At 40.6% G+C, this 15574-nt stretch overlaps 1 protein-coding gene across 1 annotated transcript in view; it reads right to left on the bottom strand.

Annotated features, from left to right (window-relative positions):
* Positions 1-4716: 4716 nt before the first annotated feature.
* Positions 4717-15574, bottom strand: part of bckdhb (branched chain keto acid dehydrogenase E1 subunit beta) — a 69221-nt gene continuing 58363 nt past the window's right edge. The window contains exon 11 of the mRNA XM_041044676.1: positions 4717-5004. The gene's annotated coding sequence lies outside the window, so the exon portion shown is untranslated. The remainder of the gene's footprint in view (positions 5005-15574) is intronic.

The raw sequence follows: 15574 nt of genomic DNA, 5'->3' as shown, positions 1-15574 counted from the left end.
CAGTAATTATCCAGACAGCTGACTCTCACAGACACTGTCGGATGCAGCTCCATAGGTTTTGCACACACACACAAAGACACACACTCCTTGAACAAGCTTGTGTCTAATAATAGTTGAATATACACACAGTGTATACAGTGAGTAGTAACTCCAGCAGAAAGCTCTTTGTCATGCAGCTATAAGACAAGGATGTGCAAACAGGATGATGTCTACAGTGGGTATTCAGGTTGCAGTCTAATGCATCAGATCGGTAATAAAACACAATTTCATGAGAGTTATAATGTACTTCATTCTATTTTAGAGAGGCGTTAATTCAACTTTAAGGTCATTTCGGAGGCTGTGTGGTGCTGTTAAATTATATTGCACTAAGAAGTGTTATGAATATTTATTCCCCCCTCACTTAACACAAGCTGGGAGAACAAAATACTGGAAGCACATGCCTCAACAGTTAAGTGTTTTCAAGCACTTTATGCTTTATTCAAAGTGTTTTCAAGCAGCGTTTTTCAAGAGAAAAGGTTTCAATGCCGAGGACTAAGTGGTTGGTTTCAAATGTGCCTTGAATTAACTTCCCCACCTCTGAATAAAAAAAAAGAAAAGAAAAAAAAGCAGTGTAGCAACATTTCTGTGAGCTTTTCATAGACATTTTGACTTGTCACTGTAGGAAAAGCAAAGTAATAAAAATTGATGGTGCTTCAGTTTCAGAGTGCTGGTATCGGGCATGCTGGCTCACGCTGAACACAGTCACAGAACACAGACCAGATGGAACAGCTAGAACAATGGCTCCATAGTACAGAGCCATTTTCCTACTACGGTGAGTCAAAATGGCTGCTGTGAGAAAGGCCAGTGAAAAGCATGTGAGACAGTCCCACACTGGACTTCATCAGTCTTCATTTTGTCCATGAAAAAGATATTTTCTTCATGATGTGTTTTTATAGACACAGACGAAACTAAGACGGGATAAAAGGTAACTTTGGAAATAAAGACTATGATGGAGTGTATTGCAATTGTTGTCGACAGATACAAACTAAATGATGACGAACAAACTGACAAATGAACTAATTACTAATTAATGTAGTCTCATTCAACATCTACTAAAATACAACAAAACGTGACAGTGAAGACTGAAGCTTACATGGCATTGAACTGAGGCAAAATGCAAAAAATGTACAAATACCAAGGCAATCTCTGCTGCAGAGTAAACAGCCTTGATGTTCAGAATTGTCTTCCACACTGATGAGTGCCTTTAAGGAAGCTCTCGCCTCATCCAAGGCCTTAACAGAGTGGATTAATTTCTGTTCAGAGGATATATCGTAGTTTTGCCAAGAAAACATGAGCCAGCATAGAAGGAGAATTATTTGCTCTCAGCCCATAAAATAAGTAAGATTGATGTGGTGTTTGATCTGCCAAAAGGAAGTCTGTCTCTCTTGCACTCCACCTCCCTTTTTCCACCTCCCCTCAACAGACTTTAGCTGACATGACTTATAAGGTGGTGGCCCCACACCAACTGAATGCATGACCCATGGTTTGTTTCTCTGAGCTATTCTGCATTTCCTCTACTTTAGGCCACACTACCAGAAATACAACACATCACCACAGGTGGGAATACAGAGGTCTGACAACTTTATTGTCCAATTACTCCGCCAGGCAGAGATCCTGAACTCCGGTACCGTGGAGATTTCGTAGACAGACATGTCTGCGACTAAGCTAAGAATGTTTAATGGGTAGCGAGGAGGAAGTAAGTGTGGAAGAGTCTTTTGCCTTGTGTTTGACCCAACCAGAAGTGTCAATATGATGAAAAACCTAAATGAAGTTGAAAAATGAGATGCGTCCTCACAGGTATACTGCTCTGTCAAGTTTATGGTAGCTGAACAATTACAGCACATGCCACAAAGTCATGTGCCCAATTCAAGCCAGGGAGATTTGTTGCATATTAATCTTGATTTTTAGATCAAACTGGCAAGAGGAAAACATCGAAGTGTCTTTATCCTAAGATGAAGGGATTTGTATTCTAATGACACTGGTCTCTGAAAGGATGACAGAGCCCCATCCACAGAGCAGGAGGGGTCACTGAAAGTGTTGGAGACTAGCAATACTACACCTATAGACTTTGGAGACTTACCGATGTTGATGACAGTACTAAAAAATACAAATGACTGCACTAATAGGGGTGCGTTGCTTTGGATATCGATGAGTCAATGAAATATGAGAAACTCTCTAACTGAGAAAGTCTGGTTAGAGTCGTGCATCCATAATACTGTGAGACAGAATTACACAACTCTGGGAAGTGATCACAGCAGCAATCCTTTTATCTTTAGTCCTAACAGTCCTCAGATGAACAGTAGAGTGTTGGCTTTCCTTTAACAATCTAACAGGAATCTGAGTTTGCATGCATTTGAGTGCCCACCGCAGTGTTGAGTTGGAAGATGTTGCGTTGTGTTCCAGTGAAAGTTGAGGCAGATTCAACTTTTTCTGCTGGACAATGCTCTGTTTTTTTGCTAACGCCCTTTGAATTGGCATCCTTGCTACTGCGTTTGGGCAGCTGTGGCCTAGAGGTTAGAAAAACAGGCTTAGTACTGAAAGGTTGCTGGTTTGATTCCCTGAACGAGGACCATACAGGCAAAAAATGTAGGCAACCTACATTAATCCTGGATCCCTCAACATCCACTTGCATTACAAGGCACCTTATCTCCCAGCTGCTCTCACCTGGCAATGGCTGCCAACTGCTCCTAGATTGTCTGTGTGTGTGTGTGTTCACTTCTCATAAGTGGGTTAAATGTCAAATTCCTGTGTGTGTGAAAAAACATACTTGGCCAATAACGGATTCTTCGTCTTCTTCACTGACAGACTCAACTCGTTCAGATGAATTAGGGAGCTGTATTTTTTTCATACAGGGCTAAATTTGTTCTGAGCTCGGCAGGGTTCTTCACCACTATCATCAAAATACCAAAACAGGGAATATCTTTGGAAAAAGCATTTTTTTTCTCTAAACCAGTGTTTCAAAGACTTCAAGAACATATTTCTAGGCTTAAGCTAAATATATAAGACCGTCCATACACCATACTGAAATGGTATTAGCATTTAAAATGACAGATGACAGCATATGACATAAATTCCTCACCAGTTTTCCAGTCCTCCTGTCCAACAGGTATCCCCAGGGCAGTTACAGACGCAGGGTCCTATTTTATGACTTGCAACTATAACACAGTGAAATGTGGATTGATTTTAAACACATTAAAATGTACTTCTTTGCATTTTGGAATAAATGTTATATGGTTTCTGGTTTTGAAATGCTATGTTTTGAAACCATGAATTCAGGGTTGATTGTGAATAAAGATGTGCATGTGGATCAAAACAGCATTTAATTGTGGTTTTAAGTCTTGAGTGAAACAATATGTGATCCATATGACAACAAGCCTGGTCTGCTATTTACTAAAATCGTGACACATTCAAAATACACACACAACAGCATGCTGTGCTTATCTCTTTCAGTTGCTGTCACTGATCTGCTGTCAGTGAAATGTGCCACAAGGTGCTCTTTAGATAACAAAATAAAACCTACTGTCTCTCTGCTGTCGTCTGTTCTGCCACTCACTATTTTTCCATGCGTTCTACGGTAAACTCTCCATTTGTTGCTGCTTTTATTGCTGCTCCTCTGAGCTTGATTATGATTTTGGAGACTGGAGAAAGAGCGGGATAGATGTGCTGTTTTATTGTTATATTGTGAGCAGCGCGACTGCTGTTGACTCTTCGCTGCTCTGCCTTCGGTGGGGGACACACACCGGTCAGCATCTAACCAGAACAAGCTGTTTTCCATCGCTTCTGCTCAGGCCAGCAGATCATTATTTTGTTTGGATGCTGGCCCTGTCACATGTGTGTCACACTCTTTGGATGTTTCATCTCCACTGTAGCTGCTGGTGCGCTTTCCTGCACAGCAGAGAGAGAGAGAGAGAGAGAGAGAGCGCGAGCGTTCGTTATTAGTGATTAAGTGCTCCCACTGCACAAAGGGCGTCATTTGGGAATAATAACATATTAGAACTGCTTTTCTGTGCAGTGTATTATTTGTGATCAGGCTGGAGAGGTTTTTTTTTTCCAGTGAATACCTCGTTTGATTTGACAGACAGGGGCCGAGTGGGAATCATACTGAGGTCTTATCTGGCATAGATCAACCAGGTGCCATGCTGCCTAAAACACAAGGTCTGAAAGGCCCCTGTCATTTGACATCAGCGTGAAGGGTTTGAAAAGACAGAACTCAATATCATCACAGTGTGGGAGCATCACTATTCACTTTATATAAACTATCTACATCAAAGAGCTGGAAAGAATGTAAAAAAAAAACACTGCCTCACCTTGAAGGCATAAAGGCAGAACACTGGTTAGTGCCACTGATTTGTGCCTGTTCCATGCAGTCTGGAGTATGAGATCCATGTGGCCAAAACCAAGGCCATGTGAAAGCGTATGGATGATGAAAGGATAATACAACGGAACATTTTATGCTTCCTCAGTCAACCAACGTCATGTTTTCATCTAGGAGCACTTTCAGAATCATGCTTTCACAGTTTATGGTTAATGGTGACGAAATTGACTGAAATGACTTAATGGACAAAAGGTTGGAGGATCAGTTTTGCCGGGCACACTTTTTAATGTCAAAATCACTTAATGTTAATCATCGTATGAATAAAGAATGCTCCTCTATTCTGACTTTAACAAAACAGCATGTCACAATGTCCTCGCTCCTGTGACTCACATCCTCACATCATCACAGATTCATGACACTGACAACATCAGTCAACACCCGGGCACTGCCGGCGACACAAGACGTCACACGGGGAGTCAAAGCTCAAGGGACAGGAATAAATAATTGCCGGCTTGTCTAAGAGACATGTGGCCCCATGGCTTGACACGGTGAGCACTTATGACGTCTGTTTATGGGCATGACTCACATCACAGTTGAATATCATACGCTAGAAAGTCTGCCCTTCAAACTGCCTGAAATCCTCTTGAACCCTGGGAACACAAGAAGAACAGATCAGTTAGCTGAATGTGTGTGTGTAAAAGCCAAAGCTTGAAGGTTTTTGGGTAATTAAAGTTGCAATAAGCAACTGTGAGGGAACAAGAGAGGCTAAAGATTTAGCACAGGGGAGTTTAACATTGTCCCAGTGTGTTCGCTATCTCCTGTTTGAGAATCTGAGAGGGATATTTTCACTCTGAATTTCATCTCCAAGGCTGCGTACCAACCCAAACAAACTCGATCAATCGAATGCTTTGGGTTATAAGTTAGGTTAAAGACACTCGGTGGTGGGATTTGGAGAAGATCCAAACTAAGACTGTGGGAGTCATGTAGGCAAAGAGGATCTGCTTAGGAGGGAAAAGTGCTGTATGGAATTATTTAAAAAACTAAATGAAACAAACAAAAAAAATGATTTAAAGGGTCTCTGTGGAATTTTTGACCTGTAGTAGCACTATGGAGCTGTTATTCTATGAGCGGGTTTGTTTGTGTGTCTGTTTTGTTTATCTTATGCACTTGGGTGATGCTAAAACACATTCCTGCCAATGGTTTCACACTGTTTCACGCATCAGATGGCATCATTGAGTGGTGCAAAACAAGTTTTGTAAATGTCTTATAAGGAAGGAAATACAGTCAACGCATAATGCGGTTCAGTGAGTAGACCTGTATGAGCGGGTCTACTAATTATAAACATAACTTCGGAGGTTTGTTAAACTTTGGGAGAAGTTACATCTTCACACAAACCAAAGTCCATTCACTTCAATGAGGAACGGTTTGTTTCTGATCACCTGGTGAATCTAAATCCAATACTCACTTTCCTTTTAGCTCTGTTTTGGTCTCCACCAGCTCCTGAGGGGAAAAAGCTGACTTTTTAGATGCTAAATGCCCCAATGTGTCACAAGTTAGTCACTAATTTTGCCTGTCGTTTGATGCTGGGCACAGTGGATTTTGTCAGAGCAGTGAGAATAAAAGCAAAACAATGAGCTGAAAGACACTAAAACACCTGAGGGAAACTTCAGTGGGCTGGTCACTATGAGTGACACCTTTCGTATTACACAGTCATTTGATGCATTGATCCCCAATTGGCTTAGTTGAGTCTGGTAAAACACCATAGACGACTACAAGCAATAGGAATCATATCATCCACTGGGGACTGCATTTGTCATGAAAATCTCATTAGAAGATTGGAATACGTTTGTGGTGACAATATTTGTCATTGCCCTCCACATACTGTCCATCTGTAAAGTCTGCACTGCAACATTTTGGTCAGAATCCATGGAAAAACATCAATTGTAATTAGGGGTTACATCAGCATGGGGTGGATGTTTTTTTCCTTCACATGGGAACCCAATTTATGGTCGAATTCTGAGGTTGAAATCACAGAGAAAGTGAAGGCGCAGCTGTCAGTCTGGTTCAGACGGGACAACATGGATGGAATGAGGAACACACAGGGTGGTACGGCATTTGAGGTTTTGCTATAGTGTTGTCTTGGGCTGCTGCCTGCATACTTGATCGTACCCGGAGGGCCGAGCCGTTCAAGGTCCATTCTGAACACTGTGTGTGGGAAAAGCTACTGTAGGCAGGTCAGTTTAGGGCAGGTTAGTGCAGTAAAATGAAGGCTTTCTTCTTGTTTGGACCTGCATGCCTCATAACACAAGTATAATATACAGAGGTTTTAGCACATAGTTGTTACATATAGCATAATGCAAAACAGGAAATGAGAGCTATACACAGTTTCATATGATATAATCTTGGGGATCTTGGCAATGGGGCTAAATGATAGGGTGCATGTCTGTATAGAGGAGGGAAGTTGACACCAAAACCTCTCACGATATAATGCTGTGCAGTTTTTACTCATCCAGTCATCATGAAAAACTGACAGGCCAAAGGCGACACGCAGATGTATCTTTACTCCAACTGTGGAAGTAAATACAGTATGGTGGAGTTTCTGGGCGTGGCAGGCTGCGTGTTGGTCAGCGTCTACACCAGCAACACTGTGATTATGACTGACCTGAGTAAATATTTTACATAACAAAAATGGGAATTAAGGATGAAAGAAGGATTAAAAACCAACAGATGTGTAATTATATCAATGCCATGCCCTTTGAAGCCATATTTCCCCATACTGCTGAGGTCAGATAAGGGCATGTCCTGTAGCATGCAAGTACTAGGACAGCATGGTGCTTTTCAAGGTCTCATAACAGGAAACATACAATATTTTTTTTTTTCTGGGGTGAGCAATCCACAGAGTCCATGTGCAAAAACAGTGTGGTGGTAATGGCTGGTGTTCATCTCCCAACATCTGTGAATTAACAACCAGGGACTACAGCATAACATCCAGTGAAATAACAGCAAAATGAAATACTGTATTCATATCTTTCTTCAATTGTTCTCAGGGTGTTCTTCCTACGGGATGTGAAACGTAGAAGGTGGTGGCGTGTCTCACAGGCCGTCTGGTGAGTAATAGGAATGAATGATACAGAATGAATCAGGATATTCACCTCCTGTTATTCTGTGTTAATTCTCATACATCTGGGTTCAGAAAATGGTTTAGTTTTAACCAACGCTGCCAACATCAGACCAACTGCTGACTGAGTTGACACCAGGTGCTGCCAATTCAAGAATGCAACAATGATGAGTTGATAATAATGAAATATGCAGCAAATTTGGCCTTTTTGGGGCTGAAGGGAGTTTTAGACAATTTACACTGAAAGTCATGGATTTGGCATGTGTGGTCTCAAATTTTCCTCTGTTTCTGTCTTTAATTTGTGACCTCACAGGTTAATCATCTTGCCAAGATTTTATGTTGAATTGTAGGTTTTTCTGAGTGGGTTTTTCTTCCGCTGATACAGTACGCTCCTCTGCTGCTCCAGCTGGAGGGATGAGGATACAGATCCAAATCTTAGCCACAAATTCTCACAAACCTACAGTGCTGGATTATTTCCTGGATCTTACCTGTGCTCTTAATCAGGTCGACTGCTTGGCTTGCAGCTCGCTGGAATGTGGCGAGAATCAATTAAGGGAAACTTGGCGAGTTTTCAGCGAGGGAGGCACACACAAATCTATGGGAAGGTCAGGGAAAAAAGCTATAAAACTAAATTATACAGTATGTTAAAAAATATTTTTCACATTAACCTCTCAGTTGGTGGTTAAAAACTTAGCTCTGAGAATATCTGAAAGCTGTATTTCCTTTCCCTGCTTTAATGAATAAAGTATTTTGGGATATCAGGTTCTGTGAAGAGGCTCTAGGTTATTACCGGGAAAGTACTGATGTCACCATGAAGTCAAACTATCAATCAGACTGCTCATTCATCTCAAGTGTGTGTGTGCATGTGCGTGTGTGTGTGTTCCCTGCTTATGTACAATATAGGAATGTGCGTGTGCAAGAAAGAGTGAAAGTCAAAACTGTTTCCTCAACTAAACAGGAGCAGATATCACACTTTAAAAAAGCAACACGCATTCAAATGATCAAATGAAAAGCTGAGCATTTGGTGTCATTTCCTTTGATCAAAATAACTATGCAGTAACATAAGAGAGGAAGTCTGAAGACAAGTAAAGGACAGATGAGAGAGGTGATAGACAAAGACCTGGGTTAAATATGCAGAGTGGCTTAGCTGTATTTAGCCATGTGTCAAACAGGGTATGTGGAGATGAGAAACAGCCTTCAGAGAGAGTAACCCTGGTGAGGGGGTGGATAAACACATGAATACAAAGAGAAACATGAATACATTGAAACTCAGACACAGGAGATGAACCGGAGATATAAAAAGAAAGAAAGAAAGTTAAATGTGAGAAAGAAAGAAATCAATGTTTCTCATTCATGACGCATAGTTCATGTGTGAGCACACTTAGAAGGGACCTTCATTAAAGTGAGTCATAATAAATAATGGCACCACTTTAGAAAAGCTTGACTTGGCAAAAGGGGACATTTACTGACTTGCAGATCAAACTGATGATGAATAAATGAGGTAATAGAGTCAAGAGCCTTTCCAAAAAATCACACATAGAATGTCAATAGGGCTCATAATTTCCAACAGGACGCTGAATATAGCCACTATGTAAAAAAGGAGACTTACTATACAATAAGCTATGACACTATGAAATGCTCAGCTTTTCATGTACACTGGTCAAGCCAATTATTTAGATGGCCCTGCAAATCACAAATTTGCTGTATGGGGTGTGATTAACCTGACTATTATTTTTGACATGTTCTCCCTGTGCCTGCGTGGGTTCTCCCCGGGTACTCCAGCTTCCTCCCACAATACCAAAAACATGCATGGGTTAGGTTAATTGGCTACTCTAAATTGCCCGTAGGTGTGTGTGTGTGTGGTTGTCTGTCTTTGTGTGTCAGCCCTGTGATTGACTGGCGACCAGTCCAGGGTGTACCCTGCCTCTCGCCCATAGTCAGCTGGGATAGGCTCCAGCTCCCCCGCGACCCTGACAGAGGATTAAGCGGTAGAAAATGAATGAATCCAAAGTCTTGAAAAAAAACAAAATTATTAGAGGTTTCTGTAAACCTCAAACAATAAATGTCTGTCAATAAATGTCTGTTCTAACAAAAAAGCTGCTAAAACTTGTTATTCTTTTTAGCTTTACCAAATAAATGTGTTTTGTTTTTTTTTTAAACTTTTTTTTAATTGTATTCTTATTTTTTTTATTCGATTTTCATCTATTATGTGCCTGGAGTATTCAGACATATTATATACCCAAGAGGTTGTTTACTTGATGTATTCTTGTTCAATAAAGTTCTTAAAAATCAGAAAAAAAGTATTGCATCAGTTGGTTTCAGCCCTTTTTCTGTGTTTCTCTCCTTTCTGTGCTCACATGTACAGTATTTTAAAACAGTCAAATTCTCAATAAAGCTGTTCTCACTTACATTATTGTTTTTGTTTTCAGACAAAGGAACAAGTATGAAATAATGACTAACACGTGGTCCATTAAGGCGACATGATAACCAAGCCATTTCCATGCTGCTGCTCTGCTAAAATCCTGATTTTATAACCACGACATTGCCTAATAAAATCTCCACTCACACAAGTTAAAGACAACAGCTGTGCTGTGATTTCAGCTATATTTACATGTAAAATGATCACTCAGAGAGAAAGTTGGAGGCTCATTCACATATATGTCAGCTGAGGTCAGTTGAATAAGATGTACAGAGCGGTGGCCTGAGGAGGAAAATCCTTACATCGCGCTCATGGGGCAATACAGGTGACTCTCTTCTACAGAAAATAGCTGAAGTGTTTCTAGATTTGTCACTTGGTGCTTTTTTTTTTTTAAATTAAGTCACTAAAGGGGTCAGTAAAGTCAGTAAATCTGCCCACAAAGAAAGAAAATGTTTGTGCCAATTCATTTTGAAAGAGCAATGGCCAGTGGGAAAACCAATGGTGTAACTTCATCTGTCGGTCTGCCTGTCATGGACATTTGTGCCTCTTCGTCTTATAATAATGGGTCTTATCACTGAAGCTCTAGGAGATTTAAGAGCTCCTAATGGGTTATGGGTGAAGAGTTAGAATAACATTACAGTTTGGGATGAAGCAGTGATTAGTAGGTTCTCACGAGTGTTGTACTACATACACATGCATGTGTGTTTGAGTGTCTATAACACAGGGTTCATTGCTTTTTCCCTAAATATTTGCCTTGGGTGTGGAGCTGATTGAGTATTGGGGGCCGTAGAAAGAGAATGTGTCTGTAGTGAGTCAGTGCCTTTGAAAGGAGATCACAGCAAGTTCTGGCCTAATTAACAGCATGTTTACACCTACACATCTGGGCCCAGTCGCCATCTGCTGAGTGACGGGCAACATGGAAGAATGTCACGGGAGCCAGCGGTTCACGGTTGAAAACGCATCTAGACCAAGAGGTTTAGCGGCACTGGACAAAGAATTACTTAAGCATGCATGACTTTAAATAAAGTGTACTGTTTCAGTTTTAATAGTAACAGTTACAGTATCTATCAAGAACACGCCACAGCTTTTGTTTTAAAAACTTTCCATTTTTAGATGGAAGATGAATGATCCAAACAATGACTGAGTCCATGCTTATTTAATAGAAAGGTCCAGGATTGTTGACTCACTCCATGTCAGACTCACACCCTATATACTGTAACTAAAACTATAACACATTTCCAGGTTTGCTGGCAAAGAGGAAGTAAACTTGTGTGAGCCACAGTGGAAGAGTTCCAGCAAGCCTAAGAGCTTTACTAACTTCAAAGGTGCGCTTGTTTCCTAGTATCTGGGACCTGACCTGGGACCTGAATCAGACCAGGTACAAATGACATTCAGTCAGATCAAGTTAGCTGATTGAGCAGATGTGTCAGTACTTGGCTGCAGCTCTGTGGGGGACAGTATCAGCCTGTCTGCTGGTTGGTCCGCTGCCACTTTGGTCTTGACTGAAATATCCCAACAACTACTGGAATGGATTGCTTTGACGTGTTTTACAGACATTCATAGTCTCCAGAGGATAAATCCTAATGACTTTGGTGGATCCCTGACTTCACCATTTTGTAACACTATGAGGTTGACTTTTTTTTTTGGCTTTTAGTCAATTCTTGGCAACTACTTGTTGGACTGCCATGAAATCTGGTACATTCATGGCCCCCTTGGGATGAACTGTATAACTGGTGATCCCTTAATTTTTCATTTAGCACCATGATCAGGTCCAAATGTTAATTTTACAGATTCTTCAATTTATGGCCTTATACTTGCAAAACTAATGAATCTGCCCCATCTCCGCTTTGTGTTTGATCAATACGCTTGCACTCTAACATGCTAAACTAAGATGATGCATGTAGTAAACATTAAACCTGCTTAGCATCATAATTTAGCATTTTTATTGTAAGCATGTTAGCATGCCGACTTTAGCATTGAAATCAAAACTCTGATGTGCGCACGTACAGCCTCACAGAGCCGTAGATGCTTTTAAAAATTTATGCACATCTGCTCAGCTCATGTGAAACTGCTCAAATAGTGCAGTCATGCAGCCACCTACACATTGTGTTGCTATTTTGACACCACTTTATTTCTGGGTGAAACAAAGCTCTCGCTTGGGGTATCATTTACTGTGTGACTGCCATTCAGTTTTCACAAAAATTAAAATTAATGTGAATTAATTCCCCAAATTATAGAGCAGTGGAAGTGGAGTCCCCTGCTGCTTACTCATTTGTGAACCGCAGACAAGTGAAAGCGTAGAGGCTTTGATTCAAGTTTCACTTTTAAAGTAGTCTCAGCGGGGAGCCAAGGGAAATGCCTGCCAGCCGCACCCACACTTCCTGCTCGAGCCTGCCTCCATGGAGGACACAAACCCAAAACAGCTATCAGTATTAAGACACAGCTTCCTCTTATCAACACTGCCACAGGGAGATTAAAACAGTTTGTTCCCAAAATGTCTATTATTACGCCTTAAATCACCCGTGTCACCCATGATTAGGGGGAACAAACACTTGTCTTAATTACAAGCAGCCACAATATTCATCATTTACGCTATGATTCATTATTATTTATGCAACCAATGTGCCAAAAACATTTGCTTAAACTAAATCCTTACCAGACATGGTACCACAGTTATTCACACTGTGTGTTAAACCCTGAAGCACAACAATCGACTCCCTGTCATTGGAGCAAATAAACTAGCTTTTAGCTTCTGCAATGAGTGGGTTGTTTTACAGTATCTCAATTTGAACTGGACTGTCACATTGAAAAGATCTGCACTGAGTCAGTGCTGTGAAGACTTTGCCTGCTGCAGGCAGCCATTGTTTCCTCCATTGTTCTCCCTGGTGACTTAAATAAAGACAGTCTCCAAAGCCACACAGCTCTAAATATGTATTTCTGCTGTGCTAATTAGAGACTGTCTGTCAAGCGGGCACTGAGCCCAGGACGAGGGATGGCTAAATATACCAAAACAAAAACAAAGCGTCTAAACGGAAAATTATAAACATTTAGACAGAAAGTCATGGGCAAAATCGCAAATATAACTGGAAAGGTGACTTTGTGTGTGTTTGCTTTACTGAAGAAGGAGCACAGCAGCAACAGGAGTCAGCGGTTTGGTCACAAGCTCTGAGAGGGAGACTGTGCAACAGGAGCTAAGGTCAAACTGTCAATGAAGCAGAAGAAGCTGTTTAGAGAAACAGGACGAGAGAATCAGTCGTTTAATGTCACTTCATTGAGTGTAAAAGATGAAAAATATGTAAAAGATAAAAATAAAAAAAATTCACCGTCTGTAAATCTTGTAAAGCAGCATTAATCAATTTTGTGACACATGGAGGAACATGTATTGTATACATATACACAACAAACATACATAATCATACATTTACTCAAATCAGCACAAATAAAACTGATGTTTAATAAAAGGTATTAAATTAAATCAAAATCTCTGAAACATCTGAACTGCAACCATCGAGCTGCAGATGTGAAACAAAGGCCAAGATATGAGAGGGTTGAGAATCAGTTCCTCATTCATGCTGTTTTGGAAGAGACTATTTGGTCTATAAATCCACTTTTCCTCAAGTTATAATAATGCACTATCCATGTTGTCCATTGTCTAATACCAGTGTACCTTAGATCATTTTCTATCTTTTTTTTTCTTTTACATAAAATGGTCTGCTAGCGGTGAATTGACCTCACATCTCCTAACTGAGCTCCTGTGTTCATTCGGGCAAAGACTTATTCTCCTTTTTGTTTTCTGAACGTAAATTGTGTAGCTGGGACAATGTAACTGCAAATTCAACAGAGATAACACCCTGAAATAAATACCTGTATTCTGCTTGTTCTAACTTCAGCCTTCATAAGGTTATCCTTCATATTCTGGGTGCCTCTGTATGTAAACCTGTGGGGATGAGACATCAGAGGTAAAGGTGTTGCATGTAATACAGCAGCAGTTGGTATGAGATTTATTCTGTCTCAAAATTTATGATAAACGTCGACTAAAGCTTTTTTTAAAAGATGTAGCATGATAACTGGGGGGCAAAAATAAATTATTTTTTTTATTTAAAATGGACACCATCTTGAGCTTTCTCCACAATGAAAGATATATTGTTTAGTATTTTTGCATGGAACTGTTTTATTGAGTAGTAGTAGCAGTTGTATCCTTCACGTAAGTGGGAAAAATAGGAGACAACAAACATATATGACAGTCAACAAATCTGGAGTCCTTTCCTGATACACTAGGCCTCAGAGAATATCTCATCACAGATTTATAAACTGTAGGTAGGCATTAGATGACTGGTGTTACAGGATGTTTAGCCTCTGAAAATTTTACCTCGTTCTCAGTTAACCAATGATTCTGCAAATGAATGGATAGCAGGGAATCCACACCTGTAGTTAGATGTAGGGTTAGAAACAAGTCTTTCATCACCATCTGCTACATTTCAGTGTTTTATATAACGGTTTCCATCATACCAACACCACCTCCTTATCACATGCCTTGACAGTTATACGTGTGTATTCACTCCGTTCATCCGCACATGATCTTTCACCTACAGTGAGGAGAGCTTCACCTGTTACATAAAGGAAAGAATTCTTACGCTTTCATGTATTATGAGATATTTCACAAGGAAATTATTAGGAAAAGTGTGTCTGTGAAATTCCTTTATGATAGATTTATCACTGCAAATCAGCGCCAGATTCAAATTCATACGACATGCCTCTGAGGAAAGTTGGCGTTGTGTGTTAAAGTCGTTCTCAGCAGGAGCATTCCAAAGTGTGTCTGGGGTCTAAGATTTTGTTCAACTCAACCGAAACCTCTGAACTAACAAATGATTCAGCTGCAGCTCCAAACCCTGGAAATTCTTCAAATTACCAACTAAAATATCTGTGCAAACATTTGGATGTGTTCTCACCCAAACGGCAACATGCTATATGTGGATGTCTCTGCTACACCCAAAATACAGCAGTAACCCTGGCATCTCAGACAGTAAAGGCAGTTTTAGCCTGCTGGGTTTTTTTCTCAGAGTCTTGCTCGCATTTTTGTCTCTGAGTAGTAGAGGGGTAATAATCTGATCCACTCCTCCAGTGCAATTTGAGGGGCGTCACAGGTCAGTTGATTAACATAACTTTAACCATCATGTCACCAGATGCTGTCACTCTCTGCTCTGTTCCCAGCTCGGATAGAGGCGCTCTGACTCAGCCTCCGGGAAGGTGAAATGTTTTCCTGTTCACACATTTCCCCCTTACTTACCTCAAATGACTCCTCTCTTCCCTCCCTGCAAAATAACGTTCCTTGAGATCCTTCAGCACCGCCGCTCAACGGCACATCTGACACATCTGGGAACCCAGAGCGGATTAAATGCTCTGTGTCTACAAGTGTTTTTGAACAGTGAGAGTGAGTCGAGGACTGAAGAATGGAAGCCATGCCACAAGCCCCGACTGGTATGTTCAAAGTGCGGAAATATGTGACCAGCAGAAATTTCAAAGCACAACAGCATATTTATGAGCTCGACTTGAAGGCTGACCAAGAGCCATGTGTTGATATCAAGTTGCGTTAATGGTTTGGTAAAGCTGCCATTACAAGCTACTAATTGACTAACATTATAACAAACTGTTACTGTAATAAATTCTCTGTAGTGATGAGTAC

Source organism: Toxotes jaculatrix, chromosome 8 (genome assembly GCF_017976425.1).
Source record: "Toxotes jaculatrix isolate fToxJac2 chromosome 8, fToxJac2.pri, whole genome shotgun sequence".
Lineage (NCBI taxonomy): Eukaryota > Metazoa > Chordata > Actinopteri > Toxotidae > Toxotes > Toxotes jaculatrix.
The sequence above is the reverse complement of the archived record's forward strand: the minus strand, read 5'-3'. Positions and strand labels throughout refer to the sequence as shown.